Consider the following 7214-nt stretch of genomic DNA (forward strand, 5'->3'; position numbering starts at 1 on the left):
AATATTCATTTATTTCCTATTTCAATTGACCTAAACTCAGTGCCTTTTTATTCTCAATTAATAATTATTTTTTGTAATATTCTTTTTAAAATATAATTTCACATATGAACATAATGTGAATAGACAAATAAAACAAATGCATATTTAAAGTTATATAAAACCATGCAAATCTTAAAATTTAAACAAAATACGCGAATTTAAAATTATAAATATAAAACATAACAAAAATATTGAAATGACCAGGCACAAATGCCTGTAAAATGTCAACCATCAATCATAGGAATAATGTTTAATGCCCAAAGGCATAAATGGTTAGACTCTCAACAAGAAAACATTTTATTAAGAGTAAATTTCAATTTTGGTTCACTGACTATTGAACTTGTGTTAATTGCAACACTTGACTTTCAAAAATGTTAATTTAGTACATTGACTATGCAATTCTTATCAATTTTGGTCACGCCGGCCAAATTACCGGTCAAATGTGACTGGAAAATATTAATAAATAAAATAATAAGGTTATTTTAATAATTTCACTACTCTTCTCTTCTTCCCCCGCATGTCCATCTTTTCCACCATGTTTTCTGGCGAATGTAATGAACTCAGGCTTAGATACATGTCTTCTTCTTCTGGCATGGAGAAGTGCCACTCTGTTATCTATCTTCCGTTTCCGGCATGAGGAAATCGATTGCGACTCTTCACGCCTAACTTTCTGCACTCCAGTGAACTCACTCGTTTCTTCTCAATGGCCAATTCCAAGCGTGGATATAAATTGCGTGGATGTATGAGCAAGCAAATCATTTCGTAAGTCATTAAGAGAGCAATGCTCCTCTTATATAGAGGAGCTCTTTGAGCTCATCTTCAATCAGTAACGATATTGGATCAAAGTTGATTCCACATCAATAATGTCGATTTTTTTTATTTTATATATTATTATTATTATTATTATTTTTAATTATTACTATTGTTATTTTTTTTTTGAAAGCTGTTGTTATTATTATTTAAATCAGTCACTTCAATAATATAATGTAAGATATTTAATTTCAATAGTGTTATTAACAATAACTAGTATTTGTCTCGTGCGCTGCACGGAAAATATGTTATAAAAATATACCCTATATAAGGTTTATTCATATATAAAATTTTTGTTATTTAATAATTATTATGTGTGAATTTCTATGATAAAATTATGAACGTAAATATATTTACAATTAAAATAATATTTAAGGTGGGTGATTACTACAAATCTTAAACTATATTAAAAATTTAGTACATAGTATTTAATATTACAAATTTTTAAGAACTTAGTAAACTACAATAGTAATTGAATTACAATTTTAGAGTCACCACGGATCAAAATTTTTAGACCTTTGAGATTTCTAACTCTAGATATAGCAACATACAATTGACCTCTAAAGACCAAACAATCACAATCTTAGTTCGAACATTGATTTTTTCTTTCAAATACTATCGAATTAAGTGTGTAATCAATAAAAGATGAGAACTAATAATTCGATAATATAATCTTAATGTTACTAAGCCTACTTCACGTCAATTAAGTTGGAGAGTGTTGTTGGATAGTACCCGATCAATTCACGAATAACGCATCTTTGTCTCCGTAGTCCTCGATATGCACATCAACAATCTTAAATATTAGGCCGCCTAGCTATGCTATATATTAATTTCAAACTTATCGACTTTGGGGTTGTTGCACGTGTGGTGTGCATGCATGCTTCTTAAAGTCATATGGTCTTGTGAAAATTAAATGTTGTTAATACCAACATTTAACCATTAATATCAATATTTAATTTTCACAAGACCATATAGCTTTATTATAATTAAGATGTTGCTTTTATCACGATGTGTCGTCCACAGTTGAAAATCATCATTTTTCGGATCATCTAGAAATAATTGAAAATTGCCAAAAATTTAATAAAAAATTCTTGTTCTGATCACCTTTACAACCATTTTGGTATCTGAAAAAACTTTTTTAGCGCACAAATAATACAACTTCAAAGTGGAAGGTATACATAGGACCATAATACAGCTCCTTCTTTTATCATCTTTTGTTTATTAGGTTTTTGTTTTTCTTAATCGTTAATTATTTAATTGATGGCCTGGGGAGTTAAATCAGTGAATATATGACATCACTCTGCCACCATAACAAGACGTCAATAATTCACTACAGAGGCAATCGTTATATCGTACACTAGGGCACACGATGTATTGTGTGTCCTGATCCAAAACAACGACGTTTTTATAAATTAGTGGAGAGTTGACACGACGGACACCATTCCGTCCGTCCAATTTCATTACAGTTTTTTTTTTTTTTTTAACACTTGAGTTTATGTGTATTATGTTAAGAGTAATGTATATTATATATTATGTTAGATTATGTGTATTTATGTTATGAGTTTATGTGCATTGTAGTACTTACAAAACAAGATTTTTTTTTTTTTTTTTTTTTTTTTTTTAGAATTTAACGTCAGAAACGGGAATCGATATCGTTTTGGCCAGGGCGCACAATGGATTGTGCGCTCTTGGTGCACGATATAATTTGGCCTACTGAGGTAGGGCTGTAGGGGTGGGTTTCGAAAATAGCAGCTCGCCAAAGAGCTGGCTTTCTTGGCCTGCGGGCTGGCCGTAAAATTTTGTCTTGGCGCTTTGGGAAAAATATTTCTTGAATTACTTTTTGCTTGAATTTCTTTGGAGAACCTATACTTATATAACTTGATATCCCTACAAAGTTTGGGTTGAAAACACGTTCTAGTAATCATAGAAAATTCCGCTAAGTTCTTGGCAGCGTGTTTTCTAAAAAATTTCTGTCTGAAGCATTTTAAGGGAAAAATTCGAGAAAATTACTTATGATCTAGGCCTTGGATTCATATGAAAATTTTTGTGTATGTTATAGACTTGTTGAACTTTATATATGGAAATTTTTGTGTATGTTATAGACTTGTTGAACTTTATATATGGAAATTTTTGTATCAATATTCGTTACCAAATGCTCCCAGAAAATTTCACAATCTAGGTCAAAAATTTCTAATTTTCTATCAGTTCTAGTTTATTGTATATATATATATATATATAATATTTTATAAAAGTTAACTATAAAACCTAATAAGTAATACCCATAACCCTAGTTTAATGTTTTAAAATTCGTTAACAAACTAACAATTTAAGAGTTAAGAACGAACAAAAGCGGGGGAGGGGAGGAGGGCGGGGGGGGGGGGGGGGGGTGGACAAGTACGGGGCGGTCTGGGCTAGTAAAACCAAACCCGCCAAGGAACGGGTTTTTTTTACTCGCCCCGCATAGGCCCGCGGCTCACCGGGCTTTGGCCTGTCCTGCCCAGCCAACCCGCATTGAAAGTCTGTATTAGTATTTTGTAAACCATTGATTTTTATGCAGAGGCAATCATGAATCTTTGAAGAGAGGGAATATGCCTTTCACTCTTTTTTTTGTTGAGAATCCTTTCACTCCTTCTTATGTAATATCTCACACATATATGCTATAAATACTAGTGTCTTGCAAGGAGAAGAGATCAAGCATAAACACTTTCTTGAATTTCTTGTGTTATCCAAAATATGGATAACAATCAAAATGAATTGATTCTGTTCAGTTTCTTCTTCGTCTGTCTACTTGTCTTCCAAAATGCTCTTGTTTATACCTCAGCACTGTCTGAACCCAAAGTCTGTAATGTACAATCAGTTTTATTTGAATTGGTCAATTCTGACAAAAGCTTCGGCTTCACTGATGTTTCTTTCTCATTTTTCACTAACAACAGGTTTACATTGTGTATATGGGAGCGAGGCAGCATGATGATGTAGACCTCATCACTTCTACTCACCATGATATGCTAGCTACAGTCCTAGGAAGGTGCTTCAGTTTTGTTGCATTATATTCTACAAAGTTATATATATCCTCTGTTCGTTGTTGCTAATTTTAGAAACCTATTTGTCAATGCTTTTCTACACCTGATGCAGCAAAGAAGCAGCAGCAGATTCAATGATTTACAGCTACAGGCATGGATTTTCTGGTTTTGCAGCCGTGATGACCAAGTCCCATGCTCAAACCTTTCAAGGTAATATATATATATATATGGTTTTCAAGATCTGAGAAATGGGATTGAAGAGCTTGTGGAATCGGCTCAATTAAGTACTTGAGTTTTTGTTTCTTCTCCTGAAAATTACAATTTTTGTAGACTTACCTGGCGTTGTTAAAGTCATTCCTAATTCTTTCTACAAGTTGCGAACTACCAGGAGTTGGGATTATCTTGGCCTATCCTTGAACTCTGCCACCAATCTCCTACACGATACTAAGATGGGTGACAGTACCATTGTTGCTGTTTTAGATACAGGTGCACTCCTTGTACTCATATTTTATTTTTTCAGTCTTAAGTCAAACTAGTCTAGTTAATCTTAGAATGTATGTATACCTGCAGGAGTGACACCAGAGAATGAAGCCTATAATGATAGAGGACTAGGGCCAATTCCTTCAAAGTGGAAGGGCTACTGTGAGTCTGGAGAGCAGTTCGATCCGAAGAAGCATTGCAATAGAAAACTAATTGGAGCTCGGTACTTCGTTGATGGGTTCCTGGCTGAGATAGGACAGCCTGGAAATTTTACAGGAATTGCTGACTACATCTCTCCCAGGGACATTAAGGGGCATGGAACACACACTTCTAGTACTGCAGTTGGTTCACTCGTGTCAAATGTGAGCTACAAAGGACTGGCATTTGGAACATTTAGGGGTGGTGCACCTCGTGCAAGGCTCGCTATTTACAAGATCGGGTGGGAAGGTGGCATCATCATGGGTGCTGATACTCTCAAGGCCTTTGATGAAGCCATTCATGACGGAGTTGATGTTATATCTGCTTCTTTTGGGGCAAATGTGCCTTTAAGTGCTGAAGTAGACCCTAACGATTCACTCCACTTTGGTTCTTTTCATGCTGTTGCACATGGGATCACTGTTGTTGCTGCAGGAGGGAACGAAGGGCCTGCTGCTCAAACCGTGTCTGGTGCGGATCCATGGATTTTAACAGTTGCTGCTACTACACCTGACAGAGAATTCCCTACCCCAATCACACTAGGAAATGGTCAAACCTTGATGGTAATTATATAAATTATCTACAGCATATATATGTAATTTTAAAACAGACAGGGTTAATTGCATGCTTTAATTTATGTAGGGTCAATCGTGGTTCACAGGGAAAGACACAGGCGTTGTCGACTTGGTTTTTCTCCCAGACCAGTACGATACTTCAATTCCTAGTACTGCACTGTATGTATTGCTTGATTGAGGCTATGTCATTTCTCTTCTTTTTGCATTATATTGTGTAGGTTTTGTGAAACTCTATCAACAAATGATACATGGATTGCTGGAAAAGTGGTGTTGTGTTTTACTGGAAAGCATGGCTTAGATCTTGATGTAGCAAGAATTGTAGCGCAAGTTCGGGCTATTGTGAGTGAAGTTGGTGGTGCGTGAATTATTGTGTCACAGAAGCCATTTACATTACTAGATGCATATGTTAGTGATTTTCCAAGTGTACAAGTTGATTACGAGGTTGGAACTAAAATACTCCTCTACACTCGCACCACAAGGTATATACATGCATATTTAATTTAGTATTATCATAAAATTTTTCTATGAATATTTAAAGCATAACTAATGAAACCATAATAAGTTCAGTATTCCAAAGGTGCGGCTAAGTCCATCCAAAACTCGTATTGGTAAACCAATCTCTAGCGTCATAGCAAAATACTCATCGCGTGGTCCTTATACTATATGCCCATCTATACTTAAGGTATTGTTTACATATTTACTATTGCACTGCACTCACATACACACGAAACTTCAAGTTTCTTAGACTCAACATTATATTTTGATATTGTAAGTAATAATAATTTAATTTGCAGCCAGATATAGCAGCTCCAGGAACAAATATATTAGCAGCATATGTTCCTAATGATCCTATGGTGCCAAGTTTTTTTAGGGTTGACAGCGGAACATCTATGGCAACACCACATGTGGCAGGAATAGTTGCACTGCTCAAAGCTGCCCACCCAGATTGGTCTCCAACTGCTATAAAATCTGCAATTGTTACAACAGGTTTAATTTTTTACTACAAGTCCTATATATTTTCACAAGTAAATGATAATAATCTTTCAAGTATATATGAATTATATATGTGTTTAATTTGCAGCATGGACAACTGATCCATCTTCTGGAGAACCTATTTTTAGTGAAGGAGATACAATTACTAAGTTGGCAGATGCATTTGACTATGGGGGAGGGATAATAAACCCCAACAAAGCAACATCTCCTGGCCTCATCTATGACATGACCACATCAGATTATGTTCAGTGTCTTTGTGCCATGGGATATAAAAGCACGGCCATTAGTATAATAGCTGGAAAAACTACATCTTGCAAAAAGGGGCTTTCCCTTTTGGATGTGAACTTTCCTTCCATCACCATACCAAATCTAAAAGGATTGGTTACCGTCACTAGAATTGTGACAAATGTTGGATCTGTAAATTCTAAATACAAAGTTATGATTGAACCTCCAAAGGGAATAACTGTAACTGTAAAGCCAACTACACTAAACTTTAGTTCCAATGTCAAGAAGGCCTCCTACACTGTAACAATTTTCACAAGCTATCGCTTTAACACAGGATACTATTTTGGAAGCTTAACTTGGAATGATGGAGTGCATAACGTGAGAATTCCTATCTCTGTCAAGACTATGTATTGAGAATCTTATAGTGATATGATGCTTGTTTCAATAATATATAAAATAAAGTTAAGTTATTTGTAGACCATGTAGCTCACGTGTTAGCATGGGCAAATGGTTCTTCTTCTGTCCTGGCGTTGTGGATATCTGTGCCACCAGCCTGTATTTTTCACTTGGTTGATTATTAATGCATTCAGATATGTGTGGCAAAAAAAAAATGATAGTTGATGACTAAATTAGTAATATAATTTCTCTATAATCAATGGACATTTTAGTTATTAACTGTTTTATGATTAATCATTTACTATTCAACACCTTTTGATCCACTTCTCCATACGATATTCACTCCCGTAACATAATATCTCAATAGATTTACAAACTTATAGCCCTAGATGCTTTTAGAGGTTACATAATCTTGTAATATCAATATATATCATATTCCTTTGCTTGTTTCAAGAGAGTGTGGGGAGTCCACATTATAGAG

The 7214-nt window shown here is 34.8% G+C and overlaps 1 pseudogene; it reads left to right on the plus strand.

The window, feature by feature from the left end:
* Positions 1 to 3472: 3472 nt before the first annotated feature.
* LOC109188908 lies at positions 3473 to 6948 on the plus strand (annotated as a pseudogene).
* Positions 6949 to 7214: the final 266 nt, after the last annotated feature.

Source organism: Ipomoea nil, unplaced genomic scaffold, assembly GCF_001879475.1.
Source record: "Ipomoea nil cultivar Tokyo-kokei standard unplaced genomic scaffold, Asagao_1.1 scaffold1509, whole genome shotgun sequence".
NCBI lineage: Eukaryota > Viridiplantae > Streptophyta > Magnoliopsida > Solanales > Convolvulaceae > Ipomoea > Ipomoea nil.